At 46.8% G+C, this 7412-nt stretch overlaps 1 protein-coding gene across 1 annotated transcript in view; it reads right to left on the reverse strand.

Annotated features, from left to right (window-relative positions):
• The window catches only part of TEC (tec protein tyrosine kinase), a 55322-nt gene extending 54567 nt beyond the window's left edge, over nucleotides 1-755 (reverse strand). Inside the window, exon 1 of the mRNA XM_048508878.1 lies at nucleotides 614-755. The gene's annotated coding sequence lies outside the window, so the exon portion shown is untranslated. The remainder of the gene's footprint in view (nucleotides 1-613) is intronic.
• Between the last annotated feature and the right edge of the window lie 6657 nt (nucleotides 756-7412).

Below are 7412 nucleotides of genomic sequence, written 5' to 3' on the forward strand. Positions count from 1 at the left end.
GAAAACCCACAACAGTCACCCAGCAAGCTTCACCTGGAGCAGCGGGGGACCAAACCCAGTTCTCAGTGTTACAGTCCGCCACTCTTATCCATTACCCCCTGTGGCTCTCTATTCAGAGGCTTACTGCCTCTGAATGTGGAGGTTCTCTTTAGTCCAACACCCTACCCAAGCTACCCTTCACTCCATCCACTGGAGATATGTTCCACCATTTAACTGCCCACTGATTGAAGAAGACCCTCTTTTTGCCTATCCTGGATCCGTCGCTGTCCATCTCTTTCCACACACACACACACACACACACACACACGCATCATTTCGCAAACCTCTGTCGCCACACACACACACCTTCCAGCGTCTCCTCTTCAACCTGAAAAAAGCCCCAGAGCACCAGGCGCAACAGGTCCTTGCAAAATGAGGGCGGCAGGAGGAGATCCCGAATAAGTTGGGAGTTTCTTCCTCCCTCCAGAAAAATTTGGGGGGCGCAAGGGGGGGGGGGTGGAGATGCCGCCGATCTCCTGCACCAGCACCCCGCGCTGCCGCCTCGCCTTTCCAAACTGTCCCCAAGCTGCCCCAAAGGCAAAGCTACACGAGCAGCCGCTCCGTCTCGCCTTACCTGCAAAGTAGGGGAGCCGAGGGGCGCGAGGGCAGCGCGCAGGTCCTGTCCTGTCCCGGGCCGAGCGCCCCGCGAACCTGACCGAGGGTCTCCGGGTGGTGTCCGGGGGCTGCGCGCACCCAGCCAAGCCGCCTCCGTCCCCTTCGGCGCGCGGCCTGCCCCCTCCTGGCCGGACTGCCTGGCGTTGCGCGCGCTTGTTTTCCGCTCGAGGGCAGAGGGGAGGTTTCTTCAGAGGGCCAGAAAGGAAGCCGTAGCTGCAAGCTCTCGGTTGTTGCAAACTCTTGGTTTGCTCGGTTGCAAGTCCTCGGCTGCAGCGGGCAGTTACATGGTTGCTGCAAGCTCTCGGTTGCTGCGGTCTGGGCAAGCAGCAGGTGCTTGTTTGCTCTCTTGCCTCTCATAAAAGTCGGAGAAACCCCTACTTTCTTTCCTTTCTGTAGATCTCAGTGCCGGATTGACCTATAGGCTTGGCAGGCTGACCCCCAGGCTCTCAAAATCTAGGGGGTCTCCCACCAGCGTGTGTAATATTTCTGACACTGTCATGGGCCTTTCTTGCACACGCTGTCATAACGCGCTGTAGTCTCTAAACAACCCTTCAGGCATATCCCTTGCACTCCATTTCAGAATAATACTGTTTTAAGCCGCCAACTCGACACTAGCGTCAATTTCTGTGCTGATTTTGTGAACTGTGGGGTTTTAAACACCCATCATCATCCCCGGCTTTACTCAGTTTTAAACGACTCTTCCATCTTCCTCTGGTTGTGAGAGTGGGTGGGGGGATTGGGAGGAGCCTCACAAGTGGAACAGCCCTAGGGCCTCTCTTCAACTGCACCCACATCCCTCTTTTTCTGATTCATTCCCCCACAGGTCTCCCAGACAGGATTGCCAGGTTCCCTTGGCCACCTGCAGGAGACGGGGAGGGGTTAAGGTGGCCAGATTCATTCATTCATTCATTCATTCTTTCGACTTTTATACCGCCCCATCCCCGAAAGGCTCTGGGCGGTGTACAGTAAACCATCATATACAAAATAGAACAGCTAAAACCATTAAAAGCAGCGATAAGAGATAAAGGCTAAATATAATAACAAATTACCATAGACAGAATGGCGTCCGATAGCTCCATTTTCAAATCCTCTTTCAGGAGGGAGGAACAGTAAGTCCCAAGATGGCAAAAGGCACAGATGTAAAGGGCCGGGGGGGGGGGCACCATCAACGGCTGGTTTCTCCAAAGGCCCGGCGGAACAATTCCGTAAGGTCCTGCAGGGCCCGGACAGCTGGTGGAAGAGCGTTCCACCAGGCTGGGGCCAAGGCCGTAAAGGTCCTGGCCCGCATGGAAGCCAGCTGTATCATCAAGGGGCCAGGGACCACCAGCTAAGGGACCACCAGTAAGTTGGACCACCAACTTACTGATGGTTGGCCTCCGCTGAACAAATGTAACAAATAACAAATAAAATGTAACTGCATCCTACAGATGCAGGATGGGAAACTCCTGAAGATTTGGGCATGGTGCTTGAGGGCAGGGACCTCAGTGGGGCACAAGGCCATAGCAAGCACCCTCCAAAGCATCCGTTTTCTTCAGGAGAAATAATCTCTGTAGTCTGGAGATGAGCTGCAACTCTGGAGGTCCCTGGATCTAAATTGGAGGCTGGCATCTCTCCTCCCAGAGATCCATTACTATTACTTCCTTTTCCTCTCTGCACTCCATGGGGCTTTTTCTCTGCAACGCTGTCAAATACACGACTGCTGGGAGCTTCCCACTGGCTCTGCAGCACAGCGGGGCCCAAACTATGGCCAGGATGGAAATGCTGTGTTGCTACCAACACCAACATGTGCATAATGAGTTTGATAAGGCCCCTTTACCCCTTTCCCTATTTGGGGGCAATAAGAACATAAGAACAAGCCAGCTGGATCAGACCAGAGTCCATCTAGTCCAGCTCTCTGCTACTCGCAGTGGCCCACCAGGTGCCTTTGGGATCTCACATGCAGGATGTGAAAGCAATGGCCTTCTGCGGCTGTTGCTCCCAAGCACCTGGACTGTTAAGGCATTTGCAATCTCAGATCAAAGAGGATCAAGATTGGTAGCCATACATCGACTTTATGGAGGGGCGTAACTAAGGCAAAAATCACATGGCAAAATCACCAATTAGTAACCCCCTCTCAGCACACACAAATAATTAGTAACCTACTCTCGGGAACCTGTGAGAACCTGCTGGATCCCACCTCTGCCTGTGAGGTAGGTAGGGCTGAGAGAGCTCAGAAGAACTGTGACTAGCCGAAAGTCACCCAGCTGGCGTGTGTGGGAGTGCACAGGCTAATCTGAATTCCCCAGATAAGCCTCCACAGCTCAAGCAGCAGAGCGGGGAATCAAGCCCGGTTCCTCCAGATTAGAATGCACCTGTTCTTCACCACTACGCCACTGCTGACCAAATGCTACATAGCTAACCTGTTGCCTTTGTTCTCCCCTCTCACACACATGGGATGAGCACGTGTAGAATAATTGCCTTCCCTGTGTAACTGATAGAAAGCATTTATCTTTTTGTAACCCTTTTCTATTACCATAGCTAGTAAAGTTAATCTCTTTTGTAGGCAACTGTGAGTGACTCTGTCTTGTTTATTATAAGCTCTGCATTGTTTTTCTCCAATAATGTTTGAGAGAAGCATCCAACTTTCAAATGCTTTCTTTCGAGCTCCCAGCATGTCTACCTATTTAAGCATTCATTTCGGGGTGTGTGTTTTAAAGGACATTCTATTTCAAAACTGCTGTGGACAATGGGAGGAAGTGGTTTGGCGATTACCACAAGAGCTATCCAATCAACAGCCAGATGGGGAAGTAGCACAACAGTGACTGTACCTATCACAGGAGCTACATAGTCGCTCAGCACTCTGCACAACCGGCGTCTTCAGAAAACAGGAAGATTCCGGAGCTCAGCGCAATTCACAAATGTGTGCCTTTGTCTAAAAATGGGTGGCAATAGATCTACAGCGGATTCACCACTGTTAGCATACCACCCTGGCATATGGAGGGGGTGCTTCTCAGGTCCCCCTGCTCACTTGCCAACCTAGAAAGGTGATGTTGGCATTGCAGAGATGGGAAGCCCATTCTCTGGTAATAGCCAGCTCAGCTTAAATAATTGTTTTCTGGTTCTCGTTCTCTCAGCCTGCTTGTCATATCAGCATATTTTCAATTTTACAGCCAAGGAAGAATGTGTTCTCAATATGATACAGTAGCCCTGCTGAATGAATACTCATTTTCAGTCACAAGAAGACTCCTGGTGTTACGGCCTTCCCTGGTTATCTTAACCCCTCTGTAACTAACTTCTTTTGACCATTTTACAATGCACTCCATTGTTTCTGAACAATAACCACCCAGATACTTCCCAGACGCTGTCCAAACATTCCCTGAAGGCTGTCCTGACACTCCCAGAAATCCAGAGATCCTAACCCCCGCCCCCAGAAACATTTGTCTAGTCCATTGACACCTTTCTGTCTTTGTGACTGTGCCCAATGCGTTGCCCCCTGGAACTAGACGCTGGCCATTTGGCTCTGAACCCTGAATCTTTTTCACTTCATGATCAGGTCTTATTATCCATATACCCCAGACCCCATTTCTATTCCAAAATCTATTTTTCCAACCTATCTATATCTTAGGAACTCTGTGGCTCATTCCGCACATGCAGAATAATGCACTTTCAAACTGCTTTCAGTGCTCTTTGAAGCTGTGCGGAATGGCAAAATCCACTTGCAAACAGTTGTGAAAGTGGTTTGAAAACACATTATTTTGCGTGTGCAGAAGGGGCCTGTGTGTGCATGTTTGCTGAATTGAATCAGATGCTTCTGAACCCCTCACCCGTACAATAAAGACTGTCAAACTTATATCATATTCCTCTCTGTGGATTTTTTTCTGAGAGCTGATCTTTATATACACTGGCACTAAAGATTCCTTACACAAGCCTCTTGCAAATAAGCAGTTTGCTCTAAAGCTAATTTTCCCCACTATATTGAGAGACTATGTCTCCACCCTGGGGTAACACCACCACTTGGACAATGTCTCTCGGGTGGCAAAAGCTTATGCCCAAATCAAGGTGCCACAAGATTCCTGTTTATTTTTGCTGCATGACTACCCTTCTGGAATTGTCATTTTACACTTTTTCTGAAATTACAAAGCTGGCGAGATGTGACAGTTTTATAACATGCATACGTAAATTATTCAGCCAAAGTAAAAGCTGCTTGAGTCCGACCTGGGGAGAAAAGCGGGGAATAAACAAACAAATAAATAAATGCAGGCTATATAGAATCCAGGTGTGTTTTTCTTGCGGTATATCTGTCACTTGCAAAAAAATGTTAGAAAGAGAGAAAACTGCAGTTTGGTAGAACCAGGTTTTTCTGGCAAACTGGCAACTTAAACTTGTTCTTCCTTCCTGTATTATAAACAATCAGATCACATATATGTTTTGTTAGTAATTTGTTTAAGATTCTGATAATACAGCATGATACAGCAATTTGCAATTCCTATTTTGCTATCTCATATATGCTGAAATGTACTAGCATAAACATTCTGTGCACTAATCAAATATGCGTTGGATTTGGATCTAATAATGATTTTAATATTATCTAATATTATCTAATAGCAATTTCAATATTAACCAGACAGAACTGAAATGCACAAATGCAAACAATCAATTATACATTGAATTTCAATATAATTCTACTTCAATATAAGCCCACATGCTTTTAAATATCGTATATATTATGTAGTCAACAGTAATCCATCAGGAAGACTATAATGTGTTTTGTTATTGTCCATGAAAAAAATTGCATTTTGGTAAAATATTAAGCTTTGAATCACACTATTATCTTCCTTCATTGTTCACTGTTTATCAAAGGGCATCAGAAGCAGTGGTCGGATTCAACCTATTCACACCAGTTCAGTAGAACCGGTAGCTAATTTTTTGTCTAGTTCAGAGAACTGGTTGTAATTCCACCACTGAGTCCTTTCGGAACCGGCGGTTAAATTATTTGAATCCCACCACTGATCATAAGTAGCAAAACTGCTCAAAATCAATTCACTGGAATAATCATTTCTACTCTTAATTTCTCAGAATGCTAAATGGGAAGGACATAAAAACGCTTTGCTATAAATAAACTAAGAACTTCCCCAGAAAAGATTGCTTTTTGAAATTGTGTGGCGGTTTCTCAGTTCCAGGTGATTCTGGATGAGGCAGATTATTTAGATTCTTTCCATTTTTGGTTTTGCATTTGGTGGGCGGTATAAAAATCCCATAAATAAATAAATATATATATTAACAATCTCACATGTGAAGTCCTTGGTCAACCCATGGGTTGTTCATCCATTAGTTAAGAACATAAGAACAAGGCAGCTGGATCAGACCAGAGTCCATCTAGTCCAGCTCTCTACTACTCGCAGTGGCCCACCAGGTGCCTTTGGGATCTCACATGCAGGATGTGAAAGCAATGGCCTTCTGCGGCTGTTGCTCCCAAGCACCTGGACTGTTAAGGCATTTGCAATCTCAGATCAAAGAGGATCAAGATTGGTAGCCATACATCGACTTTATGGAGGGGCGTAACTAAGGCAAAAATCACATGGCAAAATCACCAATTAGTAACCCCCTCTCAGCACAGAGGGGTTGCTCCTGAGCACCTGGACTGTTAAGGCATTTGCAATCTAAATTTGCAATCTAAATTCTGCAACTGCAGTTTCTTTTGATACCATTGATCACAGTTTTCTTTTTGCCTAGCCATGGTTGGGGAGGGAATAGAAGACACTCTTTTATATCAGCTCTAGTCCTGCCTGATCAGCATGTCTGTGGGCTAGAAGACTGCTCAGTTCCATAGCTTGGCTTGTCAGGACCCTTTGGCTGCTTTCTGTTTGCCACTCCTTTCAACATCTGCTCAGAACTGTTGGGAAAGCTGAGTCAGAAATTTGGATCAGGGTGTTACCAGTATGCTGCTGATTCTCTAATCTGTCTCTCCTGGGTATCTTTTCCTGTGGAGGGCATGGAAAACCCTTAACTGTTGCCTGCAATCAAAGAAATGTTGGGTGTGACTAATTTAAAGGAGCTTAGTCCTGACAAGATGGAAGTGCTGTGTGACAAGAAACTGGCTTTGTCTGGAAGTTTCTTAGTTATTCAAACTTTGGTTTAGGCTTCAGACCTAAGTTACAGAAGGCCTCTCTCTGAGAAGTAAGTATCATGCGAACTTGTAAATTCAGTGAGAGGGGTGGGTGGGAGATGAGATGGACACAGATGCAAATGAAATCATGAGGTCTAAGAGCTTCAGGGGCAGAGAATCTAGAGGGAACTATGGGTAGGGGGAGGTGGGTTACTTAATTGTATTACACACAGCTGGAGAGTATGTGGTCACATGTCATAGCAACATACCTGATTGGTCAACTAGGACCATACCAACTGCAGGCAGTTGTGCCTAAAAACCCTCCGAAATATTGCTTTTACCCAGGGGAACAGGTCTCTGTACTCTGGAGATGAGCTGTAATTCTGGGCGGTCCCCAGGTCCCACGTAGAGGCTGGCATCCAGGGGAGTACCACCCAGGGGGACATATGGGGTCCCCAGGCTGCAGCCATTTAGTCATGTGGGGTGGGGGCAGAAAATTGCCCCCACACCACTCCTCCTTCCCCCTGGGTCCATACACTGGTCGTAGTGGGGGAGGGCGGCCACCCATACAGTGGGGGAGCAGAAAATTCAGATTTTGCACCGGGCTACATTTTCTCTAGATTCACCTCTGCTGGCATCCCTATCTTGAAAGCAGAAAGGAAGGCTAGAAGTA

The sequence above is a fragment of the Sphaerodactylus townsendi genome, linkage group LG10 (assembly GCF_021028975.2).
Source record: "Sphaerodactylus townsendi isolate TG3544 linkage group LG10, MPM_Stown_v2.3, whole genome shotgun sequence".
NCBI lineage: Eukaryota > Metazoa > Chordata > Lepidosauria > Squamata > Sphaerodactylidae > Sphaerodactylus > Sphaerodactylus townsendi.